The sequence below is a fragment of the Pinus tabuliformis genome, chromosome 1_2 (assembly GCF_031772625.1).
Source record: "Pinus tabuliformis cultivar Carrire ecotype Pingquan chromosome 1_2, CPIR1, whole genome shotgun sequence".
NCBI classification, from domain to species: domain Eukaryota; kingdom Viridiplantae; phylum Streptophyta; class Pinopsida; order Pinales; family Pinaceae; genus Pinus; species Pinus tabuliformis.
This window is the reverse complement of record NC_142298.1, coordinates 590,568,151-590,575,242: the sequence shown is the minus strand read 5'-3', so window position 1 is coordinate 590,575,242 and position 7,092 is coordinate 590,568,151.

Below are 7,092 nucleotides of genomic sequence, written 5' to 3'. Positions count from 1 at the left end.
AACAAACCATAAGCTTTAGCTTGATTGTTTGTCTTCTTACCCAAGCCCCAAGTATATCTATCTTCAATGATTCCTTCGGGATTAATGAGAATCCCTCCCCCTCCTGCCACCCCAGGATTTCCTTTTGATGCTCCATCAAATTGAAGGGTCCATTGATTCGAAGATCTTATCCATTCCACCAGCCCCTCAAAAGACAATCGTAGAATCCACTGGGCACTAGAGGGGTTACCTTTGGCTGAATGCTGAGAAGCAGGGGTGCCAACCCATGGCTCCATCCAAGCAGATTTAATTTCATCTAGAGAAGGGTCTGATTCCGGTCTATGCAATTCCATACACGATGAAAGGGATAAAATGGTTGTTAGTCTAGCAAAAGGACATGTGTTTTTGAATATAGCTTTGTTCCTTGATAGCCAACTTTGCTAACATACATACTTAAGAAGAGTAGACCAGATATATTTGAACTTGCTTTTGGCCTGAAGGGAGCCTAAATAACATTTGGTCCAAGAGCTGAATAACATTAGGAGGTCAGACGACCATGAAACTCTGTTGTATAGATGGTTGAGTACAACCGACCAAACTGCCTTAGCCACCTGATAGTGGAGAAAGAGATGGGGAATAGACTCCTCTGAAGATTCACATAGCGGGCATCTTGAGGGGCCAATCTGACCCCACTTCTGGAGGTTCTCTGTTGTGAGGATTTTTTTATGCGAAAGCAGCCAACAAAAAAAATTGACCTTTGGAATAACATTAGTTTTCTAGATTTTTTTTCCAAATGGTGGATTTAGGAGGGACCTGGGAATTAAAGAGAAAGTGTGAATACCCTTCCTTGACAGTGTAGCTGGAATTTTTCCATCCCCACTTATCTTCAATTGTGAGAGAAATGGGGGCACATCCTCTTAGTTTCTTAATTAGCTTATCTCTTTGGTGGAGAAGAGCCTCAGGAATGTTATCTATCTTCCATCCCTTCCACCCTCCTTGTTGATTCCAATATGATATCTGGTCCAAATTTTCCACCCCTCCTTGTCTCATGAAAGATATTAGTTCCACCAAGGAAAGATCCGAACCTAGGGGCTGGAGGCCCAAAATCGAATCTGTGAAAATCTTGATGGAGGCTCCATTCCCCGAGACTTTGCTTAAATTATTTTTAATGGTGTCCATGGAGGAATTGATCAACTTCCATATGGGGGAGCCTAAGCCTCGGTCTTCTTGGTCCACTCTGTCATTTTGTTGAATTGAATACTTGGCCCTGATCACATGATTCCACCATCGATTTGGATTCGTAATCATATTCCAATGCATTTTTCTCCCATTGTGAGGTTTTCTAACCCCATGTCTCTTATTCCCAAGCCACCATGTTGTTTCGAGGCTTTGACCGTTTTCCAATTTACCAAATGATACTTCTTTGTTTCTGATATTCCTCCTTTCCACATAAATTTCCTTATATACATCCCCATTTGATGTAAAATTCTCTTGGGGTCTTGTAGGGCAGTAAACTGATACAAAGGGATCACCGACAGGACTGACTTCACTAGAATTTCCCTTCCTGCATAGTTGAGCCATATCCCTCCCCAATTTACAATTTTTGTTTTCATTTTATCCTGCACTTTTTGCCAAGCATTAGGAGTAGCCCTTCTTAGGAATATAGGGACCCCTAAATAATTAAAATATTTCTAATCTCTGACTGCTTTAAACCCCAGAATTTCTTCGATTTTCTTCTCTTTTTGTCTGGAGATATTCCAATTGTAGATGTGGCTCTTACTATCATTAGTGGATCCCCCTGACGCACTAAGGAATATGTCTAAAGTTCTTTTGAAGTGCCGATAAATTTTTACCGAGGCTCCACCCATCAAAATTGTATCATTCACGAACTGCCCATGATTTATGCTTTTGATACCTTCTTTATACCTTATGCTCGAAAGGTTGAGAGTTTCTCTTTCATATTCCAATTTCCTACTCAGGGCATCTGCCATGATGATGTATAAGAAAGGGGAGAGGGGACATCCTTGACGAAGGCCCCTCGAGGCTTTGAAGAAGCCTGCCACCCAGCCATTAACTAGAGGAGCAATCCAAGGGGAAGCAATAAAAAGGATGATCCATCTAATGAATGTTTCATCCAACCCCATTTTCTTGAGAACTTTTATCAGGAACCCATGCTTAACACGATCAAAAGCATTTTCCATGTCCAATTTTATGATCATCCCTTGATCAACCTTGTGCCAACTAGAATCAAGTGCTTCTTGGATGAGGATAATATTGTCAAAGATTTGCCTACCTGGGACAAACTCCGTCTGGTTGTCAGAGATCAAATAGGGAAATAGAGACTTAAGCCGTGAGGCCAACAACTTTGAGAAGATTTTGTATGAGACATTACAAAGGGAAATTGGACAGAATCTAGAAAAGGAGGAGGGATTCGATTCTTTGGGGATCAGAGCCAGGAAGGAAGAATTTATGCCACCCCCCATGGCGAAGCGCTTTAAAGAATATCCCACCAATCTGCATAGGTCCTTTTTTATGACTTCCTAGAAGGATTGATAGAAGCTGGTCGAGAAACCATCTAGACCGAGAGCCTTATCAAGGGGGAAGGAGAAAATGACCCTCCTGATTTCTTCTACCGCAAGGGGGGGATATCAGAGCTCTATTCATTTCTTCCATCACCATCACAGGGATACCTTCCAGGAAGAAATATTCGCTTTCAAGATCACTTGAATGATCTCTTGTATATAACTTTTCATAATGCTCTACCACTGCTCTCTTAATTTCTTCAAAAGTTTTGATAGTTTCCCCCCCATGATTGATTTGAGTTATATTATTTTTCGATTCTTTGAACTTGGCTTGTTTATGGAAGAATTTTGTGTTCCTATCCCCAACCTTCAACCAATTATTTCTATATTTTAATCTCTAGTACTCCTCTTCCCTCCTAAGGTTTGTGTGGAGGGTCTTGAATATCTCTGCTTCTTTTTGGAAATCTGCTTCTTTTACCAGAGTAGATTCCATTTGTCCCTGGATTAATGCTAGTTTTTCCTCCATCTCTTTAATATTGTTTTGTCTGCCTGATTTGTTTTCCTTTATCCACTTTTTAATGTCACCTTTCAGTCTGCGAATCTTGGACTCCCAGATAGTTATTGGGCTTCCCTCAATCCATCCTGACCAGGAGAGGGAAACCACCTCCAAGAATTTGGGGACTTCCAACCATAGGGGAGAGTAGCGAAAGGGGATAGGGCCTAGATCCAAGGGCTGGGAAATTATCAGACTGATCGACCGATGATCAGATCCAGACCACGGAAGAATAGAGGATTTGAGGCTGAAATTTAGGATTTGGAGATTGTTAGTGGCTAGGAAACGGTCCAGTTGAGCCGCAATATGGCTCACTCCTACTCTTTTATTGGTCCATGTATACAATTTTTTTTAGGCTTAACATCAAAGAGGTTCAGAGTTAAGATTAGATCTTCCATATGCTCTTGTAGGGCGTCATGAACAATGGAGCCCCCTCTTTTTTCATGACTTCCCATTGTTGTATTGAAATCTCCTCCGAGAATACAATTATGTCCATACTCTGTGCCTTTTAACTCCATCAGGGATTTCCAACAATCTTTTTTTTCCCAGAAGTGAGTGGGCATATAAACATTGATCACTGTGAAGAGTTGCTATTTTTCTAGTGAATTAAAAGTAGTTGCTATCCAATGTGTAGTTTTTAAAGAACTTACCAAATGAAATTTTGTTGGGTTCCACATCATGTAAAGGCCTCCTGATGCTCCTCTTGAACTAACTGTTTCAAGATTGTTGCTACTCCAGATCTTATTTTGGATTGAGTTGAGAGCCTGCTCATCTAGTTTGGTCTCCTGAAGGAGGGTGACATCCGGTCTTTCCTTTCTGATTAGGGATTTCACTTCCATTATTCTTTTTATTGTACCAAACCCCTACAGTTCCAGGAGATTATATTCATTAATCACTTTTTTATGATCTCTGCCCCCTTACCAAGGCCAGTATTATTTCCTCCACCCCCCCTGCGTTTGTTCCTTGCTCCTGCTAGCTGACTAGGGATAGTGTGTTGGACTCCCAACTCTTTGTATTTTTCTGGTTTTTCCCTCCTGACTTCTTTATTTGTTTTTCTTCCTGCTTTTTTCCCTTTTCTTTTTGGTTTCTTCATCCTTGCATTATTTGGTCTTCAATCTACTGAAATCATTTGCACAGCTAGCCCCAGACCTTCCAATGATGTATGGAATCCATCCACCTCCTCCTCTTCATTCGATGATTCTTCGGAACTGCTATCAGTGTCCAAGCTAGAGCTTGCCTCTTTTTGAATTTTTGGGGTCTAGACTAGGGGTGAAGACCGAGAGGCAGGGGCCTCCTAAGAGGAGGAAGGGGGGGGGGGGGGGGCGGGCAGAGCATTCAGCAGTAGCAACAGAGTCCAATATCCCAAAATGATTCTCTGACACCAGACCAGAACCCCCCCCCCCCCCCCCCCAAAAAAAAAGGGTGAGCCTGAGGGAGGCAGGTGGGCAGGACCATCAGCCTTAAAGACCGAGAAAGATCCTGCAGGGTATGAATGCTTCGAAGGCTTCCTCTGCTGAACCAACTGCCAAATTTCTTTAGGATCCCCAGACTTCTTTTCCAAAGATTCCAAACCTTTTGGAAATACCTTAGCAAAGTGCCCATACTCATGACATAGTTTGCATTTAAAGGGAAGTTGGTCATAGTCAACTTCCTGCATGTGCGTCCAGCTATCCATGCATAAATTGACAGCTGCTGAAGAGAAGAGACCATCTTTTGGCTCTGAGCAGTTAATGTACTTTCCTAGGGAGTTCCCTATGAGCCTGAAAGTCGCATCATTCCAGCAGTGAAGGGGGAGGTAAGGCAACTTCACCCAGACCAGAACCAAGGATGGAACATCACATTCTGGGTTGAATCTAGGGCTCCAATGATCCAGATACAGCCCTTGAGCCCCCATAAAATATGGACCACTCCTGAACACTAAATCTCTATCCAGCCTATTCTCAAAGTAAAAATTATAGAATCCTTTGCCACAGAAGGAGGAGATAACCTCTCTTTTAATAAGAGGTTTCCAGTTCTTCTCGATCCAGGATTTTACCGTCTTAGGGGACAACCAAAGGCCCATAAATTGGCCAATGAGACCCCGATTAGCCAGCTGCAAGGCGCGAGAGTGGCCTAAGGGGCACAAATCTCTATCTTGGGGATCTCCTCTGCCTTCTTCACAAACTTTGACCCACCCTGCTTACAGAATTTTGGAGTTGAAGCAACGAGAACATTGAAGGCCTCAATCTCCAGGAACAACGACGTCACTTGGGAAGGCTCCAAGGAACAAAGTCGAGCTTCGAAAGGGCACTGACAATAATCAACACACCTCCAAATGATAAGATTCCCCAACCTAATGCTTCAAACCAACAAACAGGTCAGAGAGACCGAAGCCCGACCAGGGGGGCCAAGGACCCTCAGAGGGCCCAAGCAGACGACTACTACTCAACCCTTCAATCCATAGCTAGGTCACTGTCGCCACGCACAGAGCTCTAGTCTTGATCTTCCACTTAAAAACTAATATATTTAACCAAATGAACATAAGTTTGATTTTGAATTGCAAGCATAAGTTTAATTTTGAGTTTGTAAACATAAGTTTAAATCTTGAATTTTTGAATTAGATGTAGTACGCAGAAAGGGAAGCTAGAATATAGAAGAGATTTTTCACAAATGTATAGGTTGAGGAGGAGGTTGGACACTAGGTTCACGAAACACAAGATCCTATAGACAAGATATGTGCAATCTATGAGTATATATTTGCAATTAAAAACTCTCATAGGCAAAGTTTTGGTTAATTACTTTGAAACCCAACATGAGACTCTTTTATGCATCCATGAAATGTAAAAATTGACAAGAAAAATTATCAACAAGGTATCCATCCCTGGGCAAAAAGCTTGTAGACCTAGAATTCTCTACCTCTTAAGAGAAAGATGAATTCGTTGAGACAATTTAGCTTGATTCTCCATCCAAATATGTTTTTTTCCCTATTTTTTTTTGTTGTATATGGCACTAGCAACATGGTTACAATACCAAGTTAGTGTTATAAAAGAGTTCAACATGGACAAACTTAATTATCTCACGAGTTTTGTCATCAACTTTAAACAATTTATCTAGATAAAAACTTTGTTTTTATATTATGGATCTAATTTCTAGAATGCTAGACTAATATGTATGTCATTGACTTTAAAAAATTTATCTAGATAAAAAGGATCTAATTTCTAGAATGCCAAACCAATATGTATAATTAATAGCCCTCGTTTAATAGGCAACAATTTCGTTCAACGATAACTTTTTCAGGAGAATTTGATATTTTTTATTTTACAACATCTTGATTTAAAAGTGTTTCAATAGATTTTGTAGGTAGAAATAGATTCAACACCATGAAAAACCCCAAGACGCCTAAAATTCTATAGTTTGACAATTGTAACCTGGATTTCCAAAAATTTCAACTGGATTTTTTCAAAAATGTACCACAAATCTATATTTTCAAGGCGAAATTGTCACCTACTTAAACTACTTTAAGTTAATATTGCATTTCTTTTAATTACATAATCGTTGCATCGCCGCTCTCCAACTCAATATGGAAGAGATGTTGTAATGTCCTATCTTCATGTAAACATTTTGACTCAGTCGATTTACATAAAACAAATAAAAAATATAATTAAAGTTAAAATAAAATAATAAATAAAATAAAGAACGGGAAAACATTTTTACTCAGTTAAAATAAAATAAAAAAATAAAAAATAAATGTTAAAATAAAAATAACTTCATGGTATTGACTCATGGTATGAGTACCCATGATATTCATGTGAAATATAGCCTATTTAAAGGGCGGAATTAAACTAACCTAGATCCATTTTAATTTCATATCTACCAAGCCCCAAGAGGGATCAAATCTCATGAGATGCAAACCTCTTTTAAAATGCAAAGAGATTTGATCCCACTATGCCCTTCATAGATTTAGACTAATAATACAAAAATTGATTAGCTTGCCTTGAAAACAAAACTTATATATATATATATATATATATATATTCTTAAAAAAATCATGATAAATTT